Raw genomic sequence first — 11,456 nt, forward strand, 5'->3', positions numbered from 1 at the left:
CAGGGACCCCCCCCCCCCCGCCCCCCACCTAACCAATCCAGAAGCGTCCCCTTTGTTTCAGGCTGTGCACGCCCACCCGCTGTGGGACCATAAAAACCCCCTGCTCCAGAGCTTGGGGCTCCTGGCTCAGATCTGTTGTAGCGGAGACCCCGGGAGCCCAAGTTCAAACTTGCAATAAAACGGCTCTTTTGCTTTTGCATCGGACTTGTCTCCTTAGTAGTCTTTGTGAGGGATTTCAAGATCTGGGCACAACACCGGCACCCATGAGGCTGCTGGAACCCATCTTAGCATGCTGGGTTTCACATGAACCTCCACTGGGGCAACCCATTGGGTCTTTCCAGGAGTTCCATGAGCCCATACTGAGGGGCTCAGAACTTCTTTTGGCCATCGAGTCTAGGTTTCAGGTTGTTGGAGAAGTAGCCAACAAGTGTGTTCATGTGGGACCTCTATCTGGAGGCTGTGATTCTCTGAAAGTCTCTTCCCAACAGAGGAACTGGACAATCAGGCATATATAGAAATAGGTAGGTCATTTTTTTTTTTCTCCAATTGAGCATTCAGTGGGCTTAAGGAAGAACTTACGTTCCAATTGTCTAGTCACTTTTGTCACTGGAATGGACTATTTTGTTGGAGGGGAGAATGGGTTATCGAATACTGAAGATGTTGCCCCTGTGTCCACCAGGAAGTCCACAGTCTTTCCCCTCTTATTTTTTTTTAAAAGTCTCTAGGTATTGTAAGATAATTTTTATTTTTACTTTTAAAAAATGGACATTAGGCTCGGTACCTGTGGCTCAAGCTGCTAAGGCACCAGCCACATACACCTGAGCTGGCGGGTTCGAATCCAGCCTGAGCCCGCTGAACAGCAATGACGACTGCAACCAAAAAATAGCTGGGTGTTGTGGCGGGCGCCTGTAGTCCCAGCTCCTTGGTAGGTTGAGACAGAATAATCGCTTGAGCCCAGGAGTTGGAGGTTGCTGTGAGCTGTGATGTTATGGCACTCTACCCAGGGTGACAGCTCTGTCTCAAAAAAAAATAAAAGAAGTGGACATTAATATCAACATATGTACATCATTCAACTTAGTGAAAACAAGACATTCAATGGCACACTAGCAGCAGGAGCTGGTTATTAACTAATCACTTTATACAGTTGTATTTACATAAAATGACACTAAAGTGAATAAACTGAAGTTAATAAGTGACAAGCATAATTATAAGTAATACTCAAAAGTAGCCAAATGCATAGTAATCCCAACCTTGTAGGACAACTAGTTAAAAGATGCGTTTGCTCTTATTGGAGGACTATCTAACTTCAGTAACATTTATGGATGAAACAAAGTTACTATTGCACATTTTAAAAGGATTGGTCCAGTTGAGTTTCCTCTTCATTTAAAGTATTAGCAGCAAGGTCATTATGTGGACTGTCCAGAATGTCTTTGTTTAGTCCATTTGACTCCTCCTCTTGATCCTCACCAGTATTAACCTCCAACTATCTGTGTGTTCATTAACATGTCATTTCCTAAGGACTATTACTCAGTAGTTTTGCCTATCTTCTTTCCAAGATTTATTTTATGTTTTTCTTTGTTTGTTTGTTTTTTGCAGTTTTGGCTAGGGCCAGGCTTGAACCCACCACCCTTGGTATGTGGGGCTGGCACCCTACTCCTTGAGCCACAGGCGCCACCCTATTTTAAGTTTATTTATGTTTCTCTAGATTCTTTCTTGTTGCTCTTCCCTTAGGCTTCTATTTGACTCAGAAGCAAAATTCTCACTTGTAGATGAGTTTGTTAAAAAGGGATCTAATTCAGTAGCAGATACATCATGGCCATTATTTTCCCCTACTTCATCTGAACCTCCTTCTTATTTTCCAGGTATTCAACTCTTTCAATAAAATCCTCAAATTGCAGCTTAAGGAATAGCCTATGTGCCCAGTGCTCCATGTGTCTGATTAGCATCTTCAAATCTTCAGCCTCATGACCTTTACCTTTGAATTTTGCCTTCTCAAACAAATTCCTTAAGGCTGGAAGTCCTCTTTCTGAAGTTAATATCTGAGCATCCAGCTGGGATATATTCCTTTTAACTGTTCTCTTTGGAGGTACAGAAATAGGTGCTCCACTTCCTGATTCTTTATCTTCTTCACCATTTTGTCTCCCTGCAGAAGCTGGAGGTGGGAAAGGAGGAAAAGTTTCATCTTCTATATGCTCATAATCTGGTAGGTCAAACAGGCCATTTTCCTGTGGTTCTAGCATCTTCTCTTCTGGCTTTCCTTCCTTTCTAGATAGTCCTCCTAGATCTTCTTTGCAGGTTTATCTTCTCCTAACCTGGCATTAAGTATCTGAAATTCCATCCTAGGGTCTCTTCATTTATGTACATGGCAGAAATACACTTCCTCTCCCTACATGGCTTGGTGTAGTAAACGCCAGCCGGACACCAGTCTTCCCCCCCTCCCCCTTATTTTTACCTGAGGATCCTGGGTGACAGCGGTCATAGTGGACAGAAAATCTGGTTGAGGCCTCAGGCACCCTTAGTCATATTCAGAACCAGTCAATTCAACCATTAATTTTTCCAGTGTCCCACCTCCTTACGATAGGCACACTGGTTTTCCTTAACCAGGGTTCGTTGCCACCTCAAGTTCCTCTTCCTGGAGCTTCTTTCCTTTCTCCTTTTATCATTGGTAGTCTCCAGATAAATAGTGGCAGCCTGGGTCTTTTTTTGTTCTCTTGTGTTCTTTTGTGCTCTTGATTGTTTAAAACTTTGTAGGCCGTGTCTGCCAGCTCAGAGAGGTTCATTGCTATGGGTCCATCCATTCTCTGGAATTTCTTCCATATGTCCAGGGCACTTTGGATAATAAAAGTCATATTTGCCATTCACTGATTTTCAGGATCCTCAGGATCCACAGCTGTGTACTTTCAGTAGGTATTGTACACTCTCTCCAGAAACTCAGGTGGGTCCTCAGTTGCTTTATGCTGCACGGTTTGTACAGCATACAAACCTTTGCTTGGGAACTCCTTTCTGTAGTCCTGCCAAAAGACATCTTTTGTAATGACTGAGAAGAGGCAACCCAGTGTTATTAGGATCCCAGTCTGGCTCTGTCAAAGGAATAGCAGCCTCTGGTACTGGTGTATTATCCTGATTCTCGTCATGGAGTCAGGCAGTCTCTTCTTATGTCTTATCCAGTACTAGCCACCTTTCATTGCTAGTGAGGATTATATTTATTTAATTATTTTTTTGAGACAGAGAGTCTCACTTTTGTAACCCTCAGTAGAGTGCCTGTGGCATCACAGCTCACAGCAACCTCAAACTCTTGGGCTTAAGCGATTCTCTTGCCTGAGCCACCCAAGTAGCTGGGACTACAGGCACCCGCCACAATGCCTGGCTATTTTTTGAGGCAGGGTCTTGCTCTGGCTCAGGCTGGTCTTGAACTCATGAGCTTAGGCAATCTACCCACCTTGGCCACCCAGAGTGCTAGGATTACAGGCTTTAGCTACTGGGCCCAGCCATGAGGATTATATTTATTTATGCATTTATAATTATTTTTTTATTCATGAGGATTATATTTAAATGAGCCTATATATCAGCCCAGTTGGGGTGGTGAGTAGCAACCATAGTAGTTATTAGTTCAGTCACTTTAACAAGATGTAAACAATTGGGCGGCGCCTGTGGCTCAGTCTGTAAGGCGCTGGCCCCATATACCGAGGGTGGTGGGTTCAAACCTGGCCCCGGCTGAACTGCAACCAAAAAATAGCTGGGCGTTGTGGCGAGCGCCTGTAGTCCCAGCTACTCGGGAGGCTGAGGCAGGAGAATCGCTTAAGCCCAGGAATTGGACGTTGCTGTGAGCTGTGTGATGCCACGGCACTCTACTGAGGGTCATAAAGTGAGACTCTGTCTCTACAAAAAAAAAAAAAAAAAGATGTAAACAATTAAGTGGGTTGGTATTTTTCTAGTTTAACAGATCAGATGTAGAGAGGAGAGTATGTCCAATGGTATTTGGCAGCCTTGCCCTGCTGATTTATTTCCATTGCCATTTGGCTCAGAAGGTATTGCACTGCCTTTTCTCCTTGGGTCCTCTGACTAAATTGAGTCCTCTATTGGGTGTGAGATGGAGAGACCACTTCAAACCTCTTTAAGCCACGTAAGGAGTAGCAGATTCCTCCTCATCTGGTGCTGAAGCACTTGGTGCTCTAAGTCCACTGAAAGCAAACACAACATGCTTCTCTAACGTATTGTACTCAACAGGAATGTTACCATCATCAGACTGGGCGTGCTGGCTTACTCTTGTAGTCCTAGCACTCTGGGAGGCTGAGGTGGGTGGATTGCTTGAGCTCACGAGTTCGAGACCAGACTGAGCAAAAAGCAAGACCCCTGTCTCTACTAAAAACAGAAAAACTGAGGCAAGAAAAATGCTTGAGCCCAAGAGTTGGAGGTTGCTGTGAGCTGTGACACCATGGCATTCTACCGAGGGTGACAGCTAGAGACTCTTTCTTAAAAAAAAATAAAATAAACATTACCATCTTCATTACACACAATCTTTTGATTCTCCCCCTTGCTTCTCTTCGTTTCTGATTTTGTTTCCCTTTATATCATTAGCAAATTGTTCTTAGAATCAGCATCCTTATTATGTAAAGTTCTAAAGGCTTATACATATGGGATTTCAGTCCATTTTCCTGATCTTTGACAAAAGCACTTAACTGTAAGATGGTATAATAATATAAAGATTCATTCAAAGGCCACTTTTCTCTGTGGACAAGATGATACATTGGCCAGGCCATGTTATAGTAAAATTTGATTGCCTTTTTAGTTACAGGCGGGTACCCATACTGAGACCAGTCAAACAGACTATGCCCCAATGGGCTATCATTTGGGATTGAGGCCTCAGCTCCCATAATACACACTAGTTATAGAAGCATCGTATTAGTCAAAAGAAAACCAGAAGTGATGAGAGCTGAAATTCTCACCCTGCAACCGTTGAGGCCTGAGCTCCCATAATAACAGCCGGATACAGAAAAACCAGATTTCTTGACAAGAAAACCAGCACTAATGATGATGGGGCTAAGGAAATTTTACCCCCAAATATGACTACTTAACATAAAGAATATTTTTAGGGTGGCACCTGTGGCTCAGTGGGTAGGGCGCCGGCCCCTTATACGGAGGGTGGCGGGTTGGAACTTGGCCCCATTCAAATTGCAACAAAAAAATAGCAGAATCCAGCAACACATCAAACAAATTATACATCATGACCAAGTTGGTTTTATCCCAGGGTCTCAAGGCTGGTTCAATATACGTAAATCTATAAATGTAGTTCAGCACATAAACAAATTAAAAAACAAAGACCATATGATTCTCTCAATTGATGCAGAAAAAGCTTTCGATAATATCCAGCATCCCTTCATGATCAGAACACTCAAGAAAATTGGTCTAGAAGGGACTTTTCTTAAACTTATAGAGGCTATCTACAGCAAACCCACAGCCAATATCATATTGAATGGAGTTAAATTGGAATCATTTCCACTCAGATCAGGAACCAGACAAGGCTGCCCATTGTCTCCATTGCTTTTCAACATGGTAATGGAAGTTTTAGCCACCACAATTAGGGAAGAAAAGGCGATCAAGGGTATCCATATAGGGTCAGAAGAGATCAAACTCTCGCTCTTCGCAGATGATATGATTGTGTATCTGGAAAACACTAGGGACTACTACAAAACTCCTAGAAGTGATCAAGGAATACAGCAGCGTCTCAGGTTACAAAATCAACATTCATAAATCGGTAGCCTTTATATACACCAACAACAGTCAAATTGAAAAAGCAGTTAAGGACTCTATCCCATTCACAGTAGTGCCAAAGAAGATGAAATATTTGGGAATTTACCTAACAAAAGACGTGAAAGGTCTCTATAAAGAGAACTATGAAACTCTAAGAAAAATAGCCGAAAATGTTAACAAATGGAAAAACATACCATGCTCATGGCTGGGAAGAATCAACATTATCAAAATGTCCATACTACCCAAAGCAATATATAATTTCAACTCACTCCCTATTAAAGCTCCACTGTCATATTTTAAAGATCTTGAAAAAACATTACTTCGTTTTATATGGAATCAGAAAAAACCTCGAATAGCCAAGACATTACTCAGAAATAAAAACAAAACAGGAGGAATCACACTACCAGACCTCAGACTTTACTACAAATCGATAGTGATCAAAACAGCATGGTATTGGCACAAAAACAGAGAAGTAGATATCTGGAACTGAATAGAGAACCAAGAGATGAATCCAGCTACTTACCGCTATTTGATTTTTGACAAGCCAATTAAAAACATTCAGTGGGGAAAAGATTCCCTATTTAACAAATGGTGCTGGGTGAACTGGCTGGCAACCTGCAGAAGACTGAAATTGGACCCACACCTTTCACCATTAACTAAGATAGACTCTCATTGGATTAAAGATTTAAACTTAAGACATGAAACTATAAAAATACTAGAGGAGAATGCAGGGAAAACCCTTGAAGAAATTGGTCTGGGTGAGTATTTCATGAGGAGAACCCCCCGGGCAATTGAAGCAGCTTCAAAAATACACTACTGGGACTTGATCAAACTAAAAAGCTTCTGCACAGCTAAGAACACAGTAAGCAGAGCAAGCAGACAGCCCTCAGAATGGGAGAAGATATTTGCAGGGTATATCTCTGACAAAGGTTTAATAACCAGAATCCACAGAGAACTCAAACGCATCAGCAAGAAAAAAACAAGGGATCCCATCGCAGGCTGGGCAAGGGATTTGAAGAGAAACCTCTCTGAAGAAGACAGGTGCAAGGCCTTCAGACATATGAAAAAATGCTCATCACCTTTAATCATCAGAGAAATGCAAATCAAAACTACTTTGAGATATCATCTAACTCCAATGAGACTAGCCTATATCACAAAATCTCAAGAGCAGAGATGTTGGCGTGGATGCGGAGAAAAGGGAACACTTCTGCACTGCTGGTGGGAATGCAAATTAATACATTCCTTCTGGAAAGATATATGGAGAACACTCAGAGATCTAAAAATAGATCTGCCATTCAATCCTGTAATTCCTCTGCTGGGCATATACCCAGAAGACCAAAAATCACAACATAACAAAGATATTTGTACCAGAATGTTTATTGCAGCCCAATTCATAATAGCTAAGTCATGGAAAAAGCCCAAGTGCCCATCGATCCACGAATGGATTGATAAATTGTGGTATATGTATACCATGGAATACTATGCAGCCTTAAAGAAAGATGGAGACTTTATCTCTTTCATGTTTACATGAATGGAGCTGGAACATATTCTTCTTAGTAAAGTATCCCAAGAATGGAAGAAAAAGTACCCAATGTACACAGCCCTACTATGAAACTAATTTGGGACTCTCACATGAAAGCTATAACCCAGCGACAACTTAACAATAGGGGGAAGTGGGAAAGGGGGAGGGTGGGTAGAGGGAGGGGGATCGGTGGGATCACACCTGTGGTGCTTCTTACAGGGGTATTTGCGAAACTTGGTAAATGTAGAATGTAAATCTTTTGGCACAGTAACTGAGATAACGCTGGAAAGGCCATGTTAACCACTGTGATAAAAATGCGTCAGATGGTTTATGAAGCGAGTGTATGATGCCTCATGATCATATCAATGTATACAGTTATGATTTAATAAAAAATAAAATAAAATAAAAAAATATATATTAAAAGAAAAAAAAATAGCCGGCCGTTGTGGTGGCCAGCTACTCAGGACCCTGAGGCAAGAGAATTGCCTAAGCCCAGGAGTTGGAGGTTACTATGAGCTGTGATGCCACGGGAACCTACTGAGGGCGATAAAGTGAGACTCTTGTCACTTAAAAAATTTTTTTTTAAATTAAAAGTCATTCATGATCAGAAAGCATTGAAGAGGCCTTCCCTCTATCTACATGAAACCGCACTAACCTGATTGGTAATCAAAAGGGCTGTTGACTTCTTTTTCACAATGTTGGCAGACCTAGCCCCAAATTATTTAAAACACAGTACCTGTCTCTCAAGTTAATTTACAAGTCAATCTGTTTCCCTTCATTTATACATCTCCTCTGGCAACCACTTACTGCACCTATACTTTCCACATTCTCACTGTTGCTTTCTAAAAGACATCTACAAAGGTCTGTGACCATCACTAAGACATTGGTTAATCATTCTTGTGCACCCCCCCACCCCCGCACATGGTATTTGGAAATAAACCTTTCTTTTATTAATCTGCCATAATTGTGAGTTGATCTTTCAGCGAACCAGCTAAGGGAAAAGGGCAAGTTTCGCCGTGATCCCTACAATGACAGTTAATTTCTCAGCATACAACCAGAATAAAACAGGTAGACCTTAGTGATTAGTGATGGCAGGTGGGTGAGTGCAGAGCCAGAAGACTCCCAGGAGAACTCTCCTGGCAGCGTTGCTCAGAGCTTTAGAGCAGTGTTCTTCTGAGCCTGCTTGTCCAGGCAACTGCTAGGCCTCTCCTTGATAGCACTTACCAGATCAGTATAAGGGTTCCTTCTTAGTTGCCAGAAATGTTGCCAGATGAAGAGTGCCCTGCCACGTGTCACTGTCAGGCAGTATGTAGAGATGGGGACAGGAAGACCAACCTTTTTTTGTCAGAAGGCTACTGATTCTGGAGAACAGTGAAAATAGCCTCTGTAAGACTGTTATATTCTTCCATTTCTAAAACAGGGTTTTATACATAATGCTTCAAAAGAAAGACCACATTTACTCTTATTTTAAATAATGAGCAGCATACAACTCAGTGACAATCTATTACAACATTCCAATTCAAAAGCTGATTTCCTAAATCTTTCTAAAGCAAAGACCTTACCCTTACTTTTAAATAATGATAGCATAACTCAGGTACCTATTACAACATTTCTAAATTAAAATTAAATTTCCTAAGTCCTCCTAAAACAAGGACCACATTTATCTTTATTTTAAATAATTGGTATAACTCAGTGATCTATTACAGCATTTCTGATTCAAAAGTCAGTTTCCTAAATCATCTGCCTCAACTATTCAAGATGGGCATCTTTAGGATGGGAGCTAAATTTATAAAACAAGAAGGGGAGTTTGGAGGGAAGGTCAGGTAGGACCTAAAGGGACCAAACTAGCCGTGTCTGGTAGTTCATCTCCTGGCTAACTTCTATCGTATTTTCACCATATGTACTCTCAGTTTGTCTATAGCAAATTAAGCCATGAAGAAAAGAAAACTTGGAAAAAAATTGAAAATATGGTCCAAGTGAATTTTGATAATAAATTTAATTGCATCAGTTTTTTTTCTTTCTGTTTTCCTTCCCTCCCTCTCCCTTCTTTTTGCCTTCCTCCCTCCTTCCTTTTTTTTGTTTTTGTTTTTGTTTCAGACTGAGTCTCCCTCTGTTGCCTGGGCTAGGCTGCCATGGCATTAGCCAACTCACAGCAACCTCAAAATCTTGGGATAAAACAATTTTCTTGCCTTAGCTTCCTGAGTAGTTGGGACTACAGGTGGCCAGCACAGTGCCTGGCTAAATTTTCTTTTAGTAGAAACAAGGCCTCTCACTTGTTCAGGCTGGTCTTGAGCTCCTGAACTCGAGGGATCCTCCTGCTTCAGTCTCCCAGAGTGTCAGGATTATAGGCATGACCCACTGTACTGGACCCTATATCACTTTTTTTTTTTTTTTTTGACAGAGTCTCACTTTGTTCTCTGTAGAGTGCTATGGTTTCATAGCTCATAGAAACTTCAAACTTTTAGGCTCAAGCAATCCTCTTACCTCAGTCTTTCTCGTAGCTGGGACTACAGGCACCCCCCCACAATGCTCGGCTATTTTTTTGTTGTTGATGTTTGTTTAGCAGGCCTAGGCAGGGTATGAACCCACCAGCCCTGGTGTACGTGGCCGTCACCCTAACCACTGAGCTATGGACGCCAAGCCATCAGTTTTTTAATAATGGATGAAATGGGAGAATTGATGAAACTGAATACTTTAAAAATTTTAATATCTCTGATAATTAACCTTTTTTTCAGTTTTATAAATTGTAGTCTCCCACTAAAGCAATGTTGAGCACTTTTTAAGATTGTATTTGAGTATTACATATAAAGCTGAAAAATAAAAATTTGTTGGTAAATATGCCACAAGTAGAATTTGACAATACCTAGCTTGCTTTGCATACAAAAGGTAAAGGTTAACTATTTATACCAGGGGTCCTCAAACTTTTTAAACAGGGGGCCAGTTCACTGTCCCTCAGACGGTTGGAGAGCCGGACTATAGTTTTAAAAAAAATTACGAACTGGCGGCGCCTGTGGCTCAGTCGGTAAGGTGCCAGCCTCATATACCGAGGGTGGCGGGTTCAAACCCGGTCCTGGCCAAACTGCAAAACCAAAAAATAGCCGGGCGTTGTGGCGGGCGCCTGTAGTCCCAGCTACTTGGGAGGCTGAGGCCTCACGCTTAAGCCCATGAGTTGGAGGTTACTGTGAGCTGTGTGAGGCCACGGCACTCTACCGAGGGCCATAAAGTGAGACTCTGTCTCTACAAAAAAAAAAAAAAAAAAAAATTACGAACAAATTCCTATGCACATTGCACATATCTTATTTTGAAGTAAATAAACAAAATGGGAACAAATACAATCATACCGCCTCATGTGGCCTGCGGGTCACAGTTTGAGGACCCCTGATTTATACCATTTCAAGGAGTATTAGTAAGAAAACTAGTATGTAAATATGTAAAAGATATGACTAGATAATTTCATGGAAATGCCTATCCAAATCAGTAAAAAACATAAAACATACTGAAGGAAATGTAAATTGCAGTAACAGTATCCTTTCTCATTAACTAGATTTGGGGTAAAAAAACAGCTACTCTTGGCAGTGATGGGGGCAGTTTACATTTATGTTTCTTAGGGAACTGTGAATTGTTAACTTTTTTTTTTTTCCTCACTCAGGGAGTCCCTACTGTAAGCTCCTCTTCATCCTTTAAGGCCTTATTTCTTGCCCAGGCTTCATGGCAGTGCTTTAAGTTCTTTTTTTCTGCAACCAGGGGAATTTCTATTTTTTTTGCAGTTTTTGGCCCGGGCTGGGTTTGAAACTGCCACCTCCTGTATATGGGGCTAGCACCCTACTCCTTTAAGCCACAGGTACCGCCCAACCTGGGGAAATTCTTATCTTCTTTTTTGTTTTTGAAACCAAGTCAAACTACCTCATGCTCAGTAGAGGGCAATGACGTCACAGCTCACAGCAACCTCAAACTCTTAGCCTTAAGCGACTGTCTTGCCTCATCCTCTCAAGTAGCTGGGACTACAGGTGCCCGCCACAATGCCAGGCTATTTTTTTGTTGTAGTTGTCATTGTTGTTTAGCAGCCCTGGGCCCTGTTCGAACACACCAGCTCTGGCGTATGTGGCCGGCGTCCTAACCCCTGAGCTACAGGCTCCAAGCTAGAATTTCTCATCTTCCTTCTGATAGTTTTTATGTATTTTTG

The 11,456-nt window shown here is 41.7% G+C and overlaps 1 pseudogene; it reads right to left on the reverse strand.

The window, feature by feature from the left end:
* Positions 1–1,336: 1,336 nt before the first annotated feature.
* Positions 1,337–2,559, reverse strand: LOC128577430 (TIMELESS-interacting protein-like; annotated as a pseudogene).
* Between the last annotated feature and the right edge of the window lie 8,897 nt (positions 2,560–11,456).

The sequence above is a fragment of the Nycticebus coucang genome, chromosome X (assembly GCF_027406575.1).
Source record: "Nycticebus coucang isolate mNycCou1 chromosome X, mNycCou1.pri, whole genome shotgun sequence".
NCBI lineage: Eukaryota > Metazoa > Chordata > Mammalia > Primates > Lorisidae > Nycticebus > Nycticebus coucang.